Source organism: Zootermopsis nevadensis, unplaced genomic scaffold, assembly GCF_977971745.1.
Source record: "Zootermopsis nevadensis isolate Lab colony 2312 unplaced genomic scaffold, Znev_1.0 Znev_ptg000022l, whole genome shotgun sequence".
Taxonomy (NCBI): domain Eukaryota; kingdom Metazoa; phylum Arthropoda; class Insecta; order Blattodea; family Termopsidae; genus Zootermopsis; species Zootermopsis nevadensis.
The window spans coordinates 18,906,335-18,922,547 of NW_028259154.1; the positions used below are offsets into that span (position 1 = coordinate 18,906,335).

General features: G+C 37.3%; 1 protein-coding gene across 2 annotated transcripts in view; it reads left to right on the forward strand.

The window, feature by feature from the left end:
- Positions 1-16,213, forward strand: part of aop (ETS variant transcription factor anterior open) — a 142,564-nt gene that overhangs the window by 14,131 nt on the left and 112,220 nt on the right. The window contains exon 1 of one of the 2 annotated variants that reach the window (XM_022073282.2): positions 7,064-7,180. The exons of the other annotated variant lie outside the window; for it this stretch is intronic. The gene's annotated coding sequence lies outside the window, so the exon portion shown is untranslated. Of the gene's footprint in view, positions 1-7,063; positions 7,181-16,213 lie in introns of those variants that run through there. 2 annotated transcript variants of the gene reach the window in all.

Below are 16,213 nucleotides of genomic sequence, written 5' to 3' on the forward strand. Positions count from 1 at the left end.
CCCGACGTCAGGAAACGGGCTGAACACACAGGAAATCTGCAATTGCTATCAACAGGAAGACGTTCGATTTTCATTTAAAAAAGTTATCTTTGTGATGTCACTTTAGTAAACATGTTGACGGTCCCATTAAGTAGGAAAAACAGCTCAGATGCCTTGCCTAGGGATTGTTATTTCGAGATGATCACACATGAAGAAACAGTATAGATTTGACTCCTAGGGTCTCAGTCACATCTCTGTGCTAGACTATCTCGAAGTTAGTGCAGAAACAAAAAAGCTAACTAACTGCATTCATAACTAACCGACTGACTTGTCTATCAGTTATCTCACTCATGTACTGGTAAAAGAATTCTAAGGTTGAACACCTGTAACACTGAATTTCACACATTTGTTTCGATCCTGAGCCAGTTCTGTATATTTCCCATCTCACAGTCCACGTTTGAAGTCTAAAAAAAATTAGAATAAACCAATGGTCCTGGTTTTAGTGTGAGATTTTTTGAACCTTTTTAATTTCTTGCTGATAAATGGGACTATACCCCTAATTGAATAAGCTGATAACCAAAATTAGAGATGGCGAATCTCTGTCATGTGTGCTCGTACTGTGAATTTGATAGCCACATTCCTAAAAAAGAATCATCAACGAATTGTCTTCTCTCCAGTTAAATATCGAGAATAATTTAGTACAATATTATGCTCTACTGAAATTGTGTTATTTAAATCCGGGAAGGTTTGTTTCTGAATAGTTCAGGATATTTTATCTAACCGTCTCGTAGTTAGAAACTAGTATACGCTTGTAAAACTGTATATATATATTTATATGGATATGAAGCTTGATCTCTGACCCCAAGGAAGCAAAGTGCTGAGGAAAATATTAGGACCAAAGACAAACGAAGTCAATCAATCGTTTTTTAACTCGAGTTCTCTCTACAAAGAACTGTGTCTGCCTAGCACATGGGTTTTATGGCCTATGGCCGATAACTGTCCTCTGTTCGCTTACTATAATTCCACTCCCTTACACCCATTTATAATTACATATTAGCAATTTTATTATCCAACTTACATATAATTTCGTATAAGTATTTTCTTATATTTCTTAATTCTACAGCATTAGTACAATTTATTATCCTCTTCTAAGCTACATCTTCGTTAACAATAGTCATTTTCTACTCGAAAATTGTTTCCTCCACTTCTGGTTTCAGAACATTTTAATAATATATGTATAACATCTTCTTCCTCTCTATGTAGAAGATATCTTCCTTTCTAAAATTATCTCTGTTTCCAAATATCCGTCTTAAACCTTGCTAACTCATTTATCTCATTCCTTGTACAGTAATCTGTACATGCTACCTTAATCCACTCCAGTTTTACATCACAGTGACATATTAATGACCTCTGTGAGAGGAAGTAAAGTGCAGTACGAGCAGAACTGTGTAATGAGCTTAATGAATTTTACTTTTGCCAAATATTTTTAGGTTGATTAAATGACGGAGGGTGAGACTGTTAAGGACTGGAGTACGTGAGTAATGCGAGTATATTTTGGTCGGAAACCCTGCACGGAAGAGACCACTCGGAAGACCTAAGCGTAGATGGGAGAATGATATTAAAATAGATAATAAAGAAATATGGTGCAAATGAATGGACTGGGTTTAACTGGTTGAGGATAGGTACCATTGACGGACTGTCTAATGCCTACTATCAAAATGTTATGTTTAATTTTGTCCAAATATTCTGAATGAATTATCTAACTCCCTGGCAGCAGAACCCACAGGTCCAACAACAAGAACACCAAAGCCCGCCACCGGAAACGATCCTGTGCAAACTCCATTTTCCATCCTCACAGCCCACCTCCCTAAGGACCATCTTGATATTATTCTCCCATCTCCTTGGTCTCACCAGTGGTTGTTTTCCGGAAGGATTTCCCAACAAAATTCTGAATGCAAACCTTGCCTAACAACCCCATGCGTACTACATGTCCAGCCAATCGGAGCTTATCATAGTTCACTATCTTCACTATGCTAGGTGACTTGTGCAATTCACACAGTTCCTCGTGACGTAATATTCTAAATTTCCCACTTATTTTATAATTCCTAATTAATTATATGATCTTTATTTGAACAGTTTGTTGTTTTCTTGTACTCTAGCTCGTCATTTACGTGTAACAAGCCTCCATTGTTTTATGTTTGTGGGCAGCTGACTAAAATGTGCTTAACATCTTGGATGAGCCTGCATAGGGGGCATGTCCCTTTTTTCCAATCCCCTACTAATCCTAGTGTGAAATATTGTGCAATTCCTCTGTTGCGTAACTTGTTATCAAACTTTAAATACCGGCAGCCTATATTTTGCATGTTTACATTAAAGTGAAAACGAAAGAAGTAGATTAAGGCCGCAACGATACCCCACACACTTATTTGCTCCTGTAGATGATTAGTGCAGGCAGCTGACAACGCGTGCTGCTTATCTCCTTGTCTAAAAATATACTATCAATCATATCGCATTTGATAGCCTTTAAAAGTCGGTTCATATTTGAACATCGAGTGTTCTTTCGAGGCTAAATAAGTAAGGAAATGCTGATAAGATATAGTTGAAATTTGAAAACGGATGCACTATGGCTAATCATGTTTGAAACTGATTAACGAAGAACAAACACATAATGCAGCAGCATTATTTGCCTGTTCCCTTGCCCTTATCGATTTGTGCTGCTTTTGAAGTTGTTGTTTATCAATTTCTAAATGTAAGGCATACTTTCTTCCTTGTTTTTCAAGCTTTTATAGTTAGAAAGAAGAAAACCTTATGGCCCCCTTTATATCTGTTTGTACGCGTTCTTACTAGATGGTAATAGCCACGGTGATCTAGCGGTTAGAACGCTGGCCTTGTAATCCTGGGGTCTCGGGTTCGATTCCCGGCGGTGCCCGAATTTATAACTTGTGTTGGGCAAGGCCGTGGTCTAGGCAACACGGAGTTTTCCTCCGGGGGCTTCTTCCCCGGTTTCTCCGTGGCATCCCAACAATTACTCCATTCACACACAGAAGAAGGCAATGGCAAACCACTTCTGGATCATCTGCCAAGAACGATATGAACAGGTCCCAGTCCGAGAAAAGGATGGAAGGATCCTGTTCATATGGACCTGTCGTCAGACAGAACACTAAATAAAAATTACTAGATGGTAAGCAACCATGGTTACAATGTTGGAGCGCATCGATCCGCTACAATGGGAGTCAAGGTAATTGTTGTATGCAGGGCCGTGGAGTCGGAGTCGGAAGGAATATTAGTTGGAGTCATTTTTATTCAAACGCATATTTCTGCCGATCTGTAGGAATCTGAGTGACCATATTTATGTCCGTTTGAGGTTTGAAGTTTAAAATCAACTGGTTAATGCTGTTTAAGTAATTGATCACTGTCTGCGTAAGAAATATAAATACAATGTTTACGGAAAAATGTGGAGGAAGTTACTGTTAAAGCAGGTGGCTCATACAGACTGCTACAGCCCAGAACACGACAGTCACATTTTCACCACCACGTAAGCCTCAAATCTAATACAAATAATTTATCATTTGTTCATATTTCAAGGTCAATTGTACACTCGATCTCGTGTTTTTTCCAGTACTGGCGCGCGTTCAAGCTGTGAACCACAATTGATTCAGTACTGGCAAGAAATTGTGTTCAAAAAAAGATAAGATTCCGCTTTGCTGTTTTGGTGTTCTGTCTTCTTTCCTGGTCTTACTTGCCCACTTTGTTGCTGTGACCAAGCCAATTATATATTCTTGTCCTTCGACCAATGGGAGTCACGCTAACGAATTCCACCTTCCGGTACGGAAATGCTTGGGATACGAACGAGGCTTACTGCTTGTCGCTTGTCATACCCGTAAATAACTTCGTTCTTAGAACATCGACTGGACTCAAGGTGGTTTTTATACTACGCGCTTGCTTTTCTTGCATGATCTTCTATGCATGCACATGAGTAACCTGACATAACGTAAATTGACCACGCTGAATACAATCCCTTCACACGTGATGCTTATTTGAACGCATGGAAAAATGTCCGGGTCGAACTTAATGAAATATGGAACGGACATTATACCACACGCAAAAATCCAAATGCCAGGTTCTTAAAATTTTGAATTTTTTTAAAATACCGTATGTCTTAAAATTTTAATTTAGATTCGAACTTCTTAAATTTTTAAGACATTGAAAATTTCGACAGTTTTAAAAATAATTAAATCAACATTTTTTTAAAATTTTAAATTTTTAAGTTTTTGAAAATTTTGATTTTTTTTTAAATATTGAACACTTTTAACATTTTTGGAAATTCTTAAATTTTTTAAAAATGCAGAAATTTTTCGAAAAATTTGAACATTTTTTTAACGCTTTGAACATTTTAAAAAATCAGAACAGTTTTAAAGTTTTTAAAATTTCTGAAAGAGTTTGAAATTACGAAGCATTTAAAAAAAAATTAAAATTGTTTTTAAAATATCGAAAAAATGTTTAAAGCTTTTCACTTTTGCGTTCTGTAATACCAACAAGACAGGAGTTTGAAATTGTGGTGCTATTACGTATGATTGTCTGCGCATCCAATATAACGTAAGCTAACGAACAAAACAGTAATTTAAGTTGTGAGGTGGAATGATTATGGCGCTACTGACTATTATCATCTGCACAAACTTAGCGAAACCTAGAGTAGGCTAACGGCTTCACAGGTGATGTTGGTTTCCATGCATTTCGTAATCATAAAATGGTTAGACGGACATTAATGAAATTTGGAATGGACGTTGTGAAAAATATACAACAAATGCAAACTCATGATTTATAGCTTTCTTCGTTTTGCAGTTCCAAAATTTTTTTTCAAAAATTGAAATTTTGATGAATACGATAAAGTCCAAAATATTTACATTTTTGTGTATTAAAATATTGCAATGTTCAAAGCAGTTAACATTTGCAAAAATATTTCTTTTAAGAAATTTAAGTTTTACTTGTTGCGTTTTGAACATGGCATAAAGTTCCTACAAAATTTTATTTATGCCTGCTCTGTGAAGTTGGTTGCAAATCCAACCGTAGACTTTAAATTAAAATTTTGAGAGTCTCAATAAGTTTTATTTTGTGTTAATAAATTGACTACTTATTCAGAATGATGTCCATATATCCATATATTCGGTTTTGAATCTGGTCTATTTGCTTTCCAGAATTTTTTTTATTTCAAATGAGAACATGGAGGAAAACTGTGGATAGACTGTGAAATATTTCAAGGTCTCTGCTGAAGTTAGGTTTGGTACAAAAGTAGTGATAGAAATAATAAAGATAAGACTTACTTTCGTGTGAAGAGGCTAATTACTTTTTCGCCTCAAACCACCACTAATGAATTAAGGAAGAAGTGAATGTCACTTCCTCGGGCGATTCAGTCTGCTGCTTGCATAACAAATGTAGGTTACGTATGAAGATGACACAGCCGAACGTACCTGCCTGCCAGCAAACTGCAAACCGCGTTGCTCAGTGCTGTAACTTTCAACTGTTAGGTACCGTTTACTTGAGACGACATTGCAAAATGACTGCAGTGATTAAGCCTAGACCTACACATCATGACTGTTTTTGCGTGTTTAATTAAACTAATCCAATGGTAACGGAACAGGTTAACTCAGCCGTAACGTGGGTGAATAGTAATCTGAAGGTACCTGGTTCAAATTCAACCAGGGATCGGTTGGTTAGAGCCATAGTTGTTTCTTTCTAAGTTCTTACAGACCCACAGTTTATATTATCTTATTTATTTTCCGACAGAAGCTTAAAAATACTTTGTAAAGAACACGAGGCTCGTCCAGAGGGAATATTAAAAACTCTTTTGTGGACGCCAAAGATATTCCGTTATCATGGGGGTCTCTATCGGGTGAGATGATTTTAAGCGCGTTTTGCAATAATGATTTGACGTATATTATCTTTGAAGTCTCCGTCCGTGTTTAACACCACTGTCGGTAAAAGGATTTGGAGAATATTTTATAAACAGAATTATTGTTAAAATGTATTACTCTAACATGATCTAGGTCGAAGTTGTTCTGTGTGGGGGAACTTCTTCACGATTTACGTATTTTTTCTAGCTTTGGATAAATAAGATATTCGGGGACCTAACACCGACAGGAACACTGATATATTTTATGTCATGTCCAAAACTACTTTGCCTTACTCAGTACCTTCTTCAGTATTGGTACGAATAGAGATGAATTGTATTTCGTCGATGGCAATTTTAGAATTTTAAATGCGAAGCAAATATTAATAATAGTTAATGTTTGAAAGTACATTTGTAAAAATGGAACTGTTTAATAACGCATAATTGTTGTAAACTTCATCCAATAACAGAAGTGAAAATTTAAAAAGAAAACCCTGTGGTGATACTGTAGCCTAAATGGCGAAACGTTGTACCCTATTTAAATAGATATTTATAACTGTTCGTAATGACGGTTATTATTATGAATTATTCGTAATATGTTCTCTTGACCAAATATTATTAGGGCGATCAAATTAAGGAGAATGGTGTTGGTAGGGCATGTAGCACACATGATAGAAATGAGAAATTCATACAAAACTTTAGACGGAAAACCTGAAGGGAAGAGACACGTAGCAGACCTAGGTATAGGTAGGAAGATAGTATTAACGTTAATCTTGAAGATACAGGCGTAGAGTGTTAGGGTGTGGACTGGATTCAGCTGGCTAGTGACTAAGAGCGTGTTTGAGAACATTACAATTAATTAACTTTCTGGTTCCATAATAGGGTAAGATTCTCTTGACTTGCTGACAAACTATTAGTTTCCGAAGAAGGGCTCTGCTCCATGGAGTTAGTAAATTTAAGAAATGAAAGCTTGAAAACAAAGCCTGCGACATAAAGTTTTGGAGCGATCAGAACACCGTGTACGTAGAGCTGTAGCTAATGTTGCAGTAGTGAAAGTGTCAGAGTGGACGGGCAATCTAGTTGTCTTGGCCCCTTTGAAGAAGAGGGGTCTTGCTGTAGTAGGGGCACATTTAGAACAGTTGCAGGCGGAGAACAACAAGAAACAGAGCTGTCTGTCTTTACCACATCCCAGTGAGCAGTTATTTGATTTTCACTCTATTGTTTTTCATTTTGTGTTTGTTTTCTCTGCGATGGCGCTGCTCCATAAGTGTCAATGGAAGATTTTTAAAGGAATGTCCACGTGATAGTTTTGAGGTAACGTTGCCAATTCAGGAACTTTGGATTATATTTCCTTTTCAGATTTCTACAAATTTAAGGTAGGTTAATTTAACTTTGTCGTACGAACAGTGCTTATTAACAGGCTTCTTTTGCTAAACTATTGCATGAATTAGTTCGGTATTGACCTTCGTTCCTTTTATTTTTTTGTTTAAAATTGTGCCCTTATTTACTGCAGTGTTTGTCGGGGGTGGGAAATCTTTTCTGTACTTCAGCAATGAACTGTTTGTATTACGAGTTTGTCCCGACACAGGATCTTAATAACCAGACTAGACAAAGCGGCAGGATGGAAACTGACAGGGGCCGTAGAATTTCTTATTGTAGATGAGGGCCATGTTTTATGGAACTGGTAGCCATTTAAAAATGTGTACAGAAATTGCTTCAGTTTTCGTATTGCCTTTTTGTAATATAAATATCGACATCTCGAAATCGAGCGCCCGCAAAATATATCCCCATAAGTATAAATTGAATGCAATAAATAATGTAATTAATTATTGAAATATAATTATTAAGTTATGTGTCTGGTATTCGTTATGAGTCGTTCAGATTGCAAGGTAGGCTGTAATGTTTTTCTTAATTTAAACATTTTCGATTTGGTTTCTTTTACCTCTAAGCTCTGTGTTTTGTTCAGATGTCATACATTTTTTGTAATATTTTGTCACTTGAATTATGAAAATTAGTCAATTGACGCCAGTAAACACACTTTAAAAAGTGTCGTCAGTATTTGGAAGAAACTCTCAAATCAAGAAGTAGAGCTGGTGCATGCGAATCGGAATAACATAATTTAAACCTGATAGCGTAATTTTACTGAAGCAAAAGCAGTGTCATATATAATATAAACAGGTTGTTCAGAAAGTTTCCGTACAGTAGATACATAGTTGCGCAAGCGTACAACATACAGAGATTGGCAACATTGTTATTCTTGTCTATGTTGGTAGCACGGATTTTTTAAAGTTGTTTGTTTTTGACCTAACGTTAAATTCAGAATGGCGTTGTGTCTAAGAGATAGGTAAATGCACATTCAAGTAGATGTTTCTTCTTCTGTACACGCACGTTTTAAGACTATGTTTATATATATATACATATATATACACATATATATGTAAATATAAATAATATGTCCTGCGCCGTAGCCGCGCGGTCTGAGGCATCATGCTTCGGACCGGCGATACGGAATGCGCGCTGGTTCGAGTCTAGGGGAAAGAAATTTTCTCATGAGCTTTCGACCAGTGTAAGGGACCGGTGCCAACCCAGCATCGTGAGGAAATTGGGGAGCTACAATGGGTAGCGTAATCCGGTCAGGAAAGCTAGCAATGGCTGGGGGTTCGTCGTGCTGACCACACGTCACTCTATATCTGGTTGGATGATCGTTCACCTCTGCTTAGGCATGTGAACATGAGGCCAGCAGCCAGCTAGTCGGCTTTGGCTCTCTGTAGCTGTTACGCCACGGATTTAATTTAATTTAATATATATAATATATAATTCACGTATGACTGAATTTGTTAAATAAAATTATCGAGTAAATTGAATGTTATTGCAGCACTAAGCCTGATTTAGTATCATGTTTGATAATTTGCCGTGGCTCTTCAACAAATTGCCCTCATTTAGAACCTTGCGGGCCGCGAGTCGACAAGTAACAGTTGATGTGGCCTCGGGTGTGAAAGAGGCTGAGAACCGTTGCGTTAAAGCATAGACGTTACTGCATGTACCGCCTGATTTAACATTCAGTGACTGCATTTTGCACACGGAGTGTATTTATGGGTTTCATACGATTCTCATAGTTAACAGCGATTATTACCTGAATCTTTGTAATGGAGATGCTTTGTGTTTTCTTTGGAGTAGAAACTGAAATTTAAGCTTTATTTAGATGAACTTCGTGCTTTGAAGTGTCAAAGGAATATTTGGTGTTACTTGGTGGCCGACGAAAAATCTGAGATTTGAAAGTTGGTACTTGTTCAAAAACTTGGCAAATAATAAGTGAAATAAACTGCCTTGTTCTATAGCAACATGATAACAAAAGTGATACGTAATGAGTTTCCGACAAAGACAATCTGCAAGTCCAATCAGTTATCATGCAGAGATGATTAACTTCAAAGTCTTGTAATGCATTGTCATTGCTGATTGTTCTTGAGCCTTAGTCGTCGAACTTCGGAGTTTAATACATCATTTATTTTGATGCGAAATGACGTAGAGTATACTGATTTACATAAATAGAAGCGTGGATAAGATCGCTAAATTAACACACTAAGAGCACAAAATATTTCCAAGATTCAGAGATAACTTAACAAAATACATGTCTGCAAATCAAGTGTTCTCTTTGAAGTTCAGTATTCGACTAGTATCTTTTCCTGCTTTCTGTTGCTAGATGAGTGTTCTTTCTTTCTTCTTCTTCAACTCCCCCCCCCCCCCCCAAATTCTCATTCTCATTTTACAATACTACATTTATCATGTATTAGGCATTCTGTCATGTTTCAATTCAGAACTACCCTGAGATAATCTACAAAGTGGTCCAAAATATACATCCCAAGCAGGCCCGCGCCGAACATATCTGCCGCCTCTATGTATAAGTACTAAATTTTTATATTTTTAGTTTAGATGAATGGATTTCAGTTCTTCTTAGCGCCCCTTCATCCATGGCACCCATAGGCAATTGCATATTTTGCTACCCTCTGGCGCCACCCCTGATTTTCGGCACTCAAATGCGGTACTTTAAAATTCTGTGCCCCCAATGCAAGTTGCCGCCCCCCATACGCTGACGCCCGGGTGCGATACAACCGTTGCACCCATAAGGCGGCGAGGCTCTGCTCCCAAGTTCATACTAAATTTTCTCCGCAACGAGTGCTTATAATTTTAAGAAACTTTGCTGACGTACTGTAGTTTTCAAGTAATTTATTTATCATTTGTTTTCGTTCCATCTTGTACAGCACGGAGCAGCAGTACATTCGATTATCTGAAGACCCAGGAAAGGTCAAAAGAGCGTTCCAGGTAAAGTTCGACATCAAAGTTGAACCGGGCAGGCGCTCAATTTCAAACCTTGTCAAGAAATTTCGCTATACGGGATCAGTTTTGGACTATTACTCTTAAAGCCCAAGCCTTCAACACAAAGGGCTGAATCCAATATTAAAAACGTTCGAGGACAAACACATAGAAGACATCGTAATAGAAACTGCTTGAGATGCTGGTCTTAATGGTATTTAAATTAGATTTTTATGCTTCATTGTTCGGGTGAAATAAAGCATGTTTACATCGTAGGTTAATTTTCGACCATTCTGTACATGAGTCGCGGTAGGACTCCCTGGAAGGGAAGTCAACCCTCAGCAGGATCTCTTCCGTTACACAATACAGAAAATGAGGTCAAACGCCCATGCCTTAAGCTGTACGAGCCGAATGTGCGCACTTTAAATCGTGCAGCAGCTGGGATTATCTTTGGATCAGTTACGAAGTAACTATTTGGTCTGCTTAATATTTACTTTTTGTATTTATATTACATGTAACTACATAATAAAATTTAAGGAATTGAGAATTAAATTAGAAATAAATGCACGAAATGAGGTTGCCGTCAAGGAAAGCTACAAGAAGTAGTGGCAACTGTTGCGGAAGTCTTACCTTGTACACATTCAGATCATTAATAAGATTTAAGAAAGTGCCAATGTGCAACTCAGAGCCCCCCCGTACTTTTTACGTGAAATTCAAACCAAACTTACCGATTTTCTCAAACAAGCCTCGTGTAAAAGATGTTGCTATGTGAAATAAATAATTAGAACCGAGTTCAACTTGAAAAACTAATAGTCACCCAGCTAATCGAGAAATTACCAGCCTTTTATTGAATTTGAACGTTCATTACCGTGTATACAATAACTTACCGTTGGACGCTATACTGAGTCAGTTGAATCCAGTCCACACACTCATAACCTATTTTTTTCAAAATCCTCTTTAATATTATTTTCCCATTTACGCCTTGTCCTCTTATAGAAATATTTGCATAATCGACATTTATATTTCCTGATATACAAAAGATATGATTCCTTCTGTCTCCATACAGAACTCAACTTGTCCATCTACAACGGTTTATCAGTTATTGCTGTAAAACTGAAACCTAAAAAAATATTTTGCGCGGCAGCCATGTTGGTCTTTTGCTTTCTAACAAAAGTCATATTTTACGAAGAATTGATACCGGTACCAGTTTCAGTACATTAAGTGGCGTGTACATTACTTTATCCTGATTATTTTCTACAGTCGCCATCTATGTGTTGCTTGTTGAAGGAATTAAAGTCATATGGCCTCTGTTTGTGTCTGTGGGCGGTTCGTTGATAATTCGTGTATTGTTTGGAATTAGCGGTTGAGCTGATTCACAGATATCATCGTAAGCATAAGAAAATCATGGCGGGCAGTAAAAATCTTGACAATGGATGCACATTACCATAAATGTGTGGAAGCAATTGATTTTTGTCCTGGTTGGTGAATATAGACAATTAATTTGTTTGTGCTGGGAAGGAAGTGGTTGTGTCAGCCGTTCTCCTGGCTGACCTGTATAAAATGTTAAAATAGACCAGAAATGTACACAGTCTTCTGTCATGAGAAGTATCTTTGCTGGGTTTAATGTATTTTCCACACTCTGTACTGAGATGACTCTCGACATGTTCTGCGAACCATAATTTCAGACGTTAAGACAGCCAACTGGTTGATGTCATTTGTATTATCTTTATTAATCTAACGAAACAGGAAAAACCTCGTGATTAAACCCAACAAGAGTCTTGAATAACTCAGCCAATCAGGAAGAGTCAACGTGATTATAAGCAGAAAAGACTCTTGGCAAACCACCAAGAGTACATTCACCAACAAATTACTGTAAACACCATCATCAAAATACAAACTTCTAAAACGTATATTGATTTTGTTTCTGTCAGTTTTGTTCTGTTTCTTTCTAATGGTGTGTACTCCCAAGTAATTTCATTCTGCCTTAACTAATATATCATACTGACAATTAGTTGACTTGAGCCTACAGTGTGATCAGAGGCATTAATAACGTCATCAATAACAGTAACACGGACATTAATCCCTCAGTTAACATTATCATGGTTCTTGACTTATCAGTCTTCTACTTATCTCGGACGTAGATGGACGAGAAAATGTACATACGGTAAAAACTTGCAAAATATCACGTAAGCTACAAGTAATGCAAACCAATTAGACTATAAAAGCTTATTAATAATGCTAGTTTTACCTACAATATTATTTGTATTCCATTTATTCACCATTTCACAGGGTATTTACTTCTATGTACCTGAGAAAAGCAGCTATTTCTGAAATACAGTTTGTTCTTTAATGTGTTACATGCATTATACAGATTCCGTGATTGATTTCACGGCTGGAATTAAATGTACGTCTTTGGCTTTCTAGGAAAACCCGAGAAAAATGTTGAATGTTTTCCAAGGTTTTGTCAAACGTAGTTGCTATTATCAGGGTGAATATATCTGGGGGGGATTCTACAATGGGCAGTAAGTGGGAGGTGAAGTCGTACTTGGACGAACATAGAAGCGGAACCTTCAGGGCTTCCGAATTCCGCCGAAGATGTTAATCCTGAAGATGGCAACTGCAGTGTTTGCCGAAACGTCGGAAAACCTTTAAAGTTTTACGCCGCGTATTCCCAGAAACCAGAGTTACACATAATTATAATTAAAACTGTCGTCATAATTATTTTCACCGTGAGTCAGAAGAGGTTACTCACCGAAATTTAGTGATTGGCTGTGATATGAACGGCCGGTGATCGATTTCAGGAGTAGGGATTTTTCTCTTGAGCACCAGGCCCAGATAGGCTCTGGGGGCTTCCAGCGTCTGTGTAATGGTTACCATGGGCTTCTTCTTCGGTGTAAGGCGATCGGAGCGTGAAGCTGGTCACTCAGATCCATATACTTTTTGGCTACGTGTTCTTAGACGAAAGAAGGAAGTTTCATGCATGTAGAATTTTTAAATTCGAAATCTGTTGTAAAGCTACCACTTGGACTAGAGATTCGCTGCAATAGTGTGATCATATTCCATTCCACATTACGTAAACTTGGCACATGATATTCTGAATGAAAATAAACAAACCTCAGTAGCTATATCCACTGAGAGTACTGGGGAACCTTACAACTGGCAGACTGCAAGGGTCAAGGATCTTTCAATTGTAAGGTTCTGGGGATCGATGTAACCTATACCCGCATGAAGACAGCTGTTCGGATCATAGAATCATTATTTGTTTGTATGGATGATCATATTCCTTACGCGAATACAAATCTCTGGTCCGATAGAACTGCGCTGTTTACACGAACCCTTCGAAGACGAAGCTTTTGGTCCGCACCTAAAAGAAAACAATACTTCAGCATTGAATACAAATTACAAAGCCAATTACATCATTATAAAAATCAGTGCTCTTTAAGGAAATTTTCCGTGTTTAAAGTGATAATCATACAAAACCCAGGAGTAAAAAATTATGTAATTGACTGTTGAAGTTACCATTGGCTTAAAAGGTTGAATGAACTTCAGAGATTAAATTGAGGAGAATGAGTTGGGCAGGGGTATAGCAGAGCATGGGGAAGATGATAAATGTATTTACAATTTTAGTCGGAAAATCTGTAGGAAAGAGACTATATGGGAGACCTGAACATAGATAGGACCAATATATTAAAATTTGTATTAAAGTAATAGAATATGAGCGTGTGGACAGAGTACAGCTGGCTCAGAATAGAATCTAGTGTGTATTTCTTGTGAATATAATACCTTCAATTTTTTAAAAAAAATGTTAAGTTTCTTGACTGGCCGAAAGAATATTGGCTTCTCGGGAACTTTGCTTCATGTAACACTCAGCCAGTTAACTTTGTTGCAGATTTTCCTGTCAAAAGTTGACCTTGAATACTGACGGTTCTCACTTGGAGAAGCTCTGTGGCACATGTTCGGCTATATTAACTCACTTGTTTCGTTCCCCACCGTTATTCTATACGTGGACTGTAAATTAATACAAATGTAATACTGTGTGTGTGATTTTAATGTAACAATGGAATTTGTAACGTGTGAAGAATTCGCGCGTGTGTGAAACCAATCGGCATTGTCCAAGGCGCACACATGAGCTGTTAAGTCTATTATTGTCTTTCAGCAATACGCTTAGTTGTTTTCTTTATCAAATATGGCCGTTGAAGGTGAAGGTGAAATACAATTAGAGATTTACTTTGAAGTAAAGTGCCGATGGGAATATTTGTAACTTGGGAAAAGTCCAGTTAACGAGAATTTTGTATCTACAGTGACAATACTTAACCAGGAAAATTATCATAGGCTATATGCATGAAACGTTAATATTAAAATGTGTCGCTGGAAAGAATCATGTGAAATTATATAGAAACAATTAATGGACTGAAACAGAGATTGGTCATCACCATCTAGCTGTTAAGGATTTTGGGCCTTGTGACCCGTTCTGGCCACAGTCATCCAGGAATCTTTTTAAAGGAAGTCCTTTGTTTCTTCTTCCTATTGGTTTATGTTTCAAAATTTGCTGTGGCAATCTGTTCTTGTCCATTCTTCGTATATGTTGGATCCAGTTACTTCTGTATCTGTGGATTTTTTCCAATATTGGCTCTGTTTGTAGTTCTTTGTGGATGACGTCATTTCTTTTATGATCTCTCCATGTGCATTTGGCTGTTTTTCTTAAAAACTCCATCTCTGCTGCTGCAATTCTTGATTTGTTTCATTATCCATGTTTCACATCCATAAAGAAGTGTAGATATGGTCAAGGTTTTATGTGTTTTCAATCTAGTTTGTGTTGGGGTTTTAGAGGGTCTAAACATTTGATTAATGATGCCTGTAACTTGTAGTATTTAGATAATTTTGTTGGGAGATCTTGGTGAATACTATTAAAATCAGTAAATGCGGAAATTCAATTAATAAAGTAATGTATTGTAATGTATCTTGTAAGTCCGTGAATTAAATTTAAATCTAAGGGTTATAATGGTTGTTCGCCGTTGATCCTCCTGTATTCCGGCAAAGGCCAGTGGTTGTCCAGACCGTCAGAGCTCTGAAATTTTTGGCTAGTAAACAGAAGAATGACGAGGTCGCATAGCCGTGCATCTTAGTTAGGATATAACAATTGATTAAACAAACACGTTAAAGAATAGCTCACGTTACGAACACCGGTGGAGAAGATGTAACGTGTGATACCATGGTAACTATCGCACGTGTTGAGTGGGTTGATTGATGGAGCTGTAAAACATCGCAGTTGATATAGATAATAGGGAGTTCCAGAATAGCCTACTGGAAAGTTAAACTCGGGATATTGGCACCGTCCTTGAAAATGAAGAGTAGAGAGAGAATGTGCCTTTTAGTCTGTGTGAGATTATTTCATTTACGTCATTAAAGTACCATGATAATTCGGTTTGGATAGTTACTCATTTTGTAGTTAGAAAAAACGCTGTGCGTTTTATCTCATACATTTTTCTACATTTTCCTCTACAATGCGTTCAATCTAGCTGTGCCGGTGAGTGACGTCACATATAAGGGAAAATGAAATATTGTAATAGGTTATTTGTCTGTGTTTCATGGATTCGTCTTTTATGCTGCGACACTCGACTCTTCGTGTGCACGAGTATAATGGCACACGGGCAGTTTGTTTATAAACTTGCAATGGCACAGTTAGATTGAACACATTGTACGTGGGGCCCTAATCTGTAATTTCACTTTAGTTTTCAACAGGTGCGACACGTCGCTATTAATATGTCGTATACAGCATGAAATTCTCATTAATCTGATAGCGTTAACGTTCCACTATACCAGTATTCCTCAACCTATTTTCACCCACAGTACGTCCTATTTTTTCTGATACATGATGGCACACCACATGAAAACAAAACATGGCACATGTCGGATAAAACCATCGATGATGAACCACATTGAATATGTGTGTTTATTCTGACTACGAAAAATTAGGAATTGCCCTTTTTCTAACTAAAACGTGGGAATGTACATGCAATTTCTTATAAAAATTCG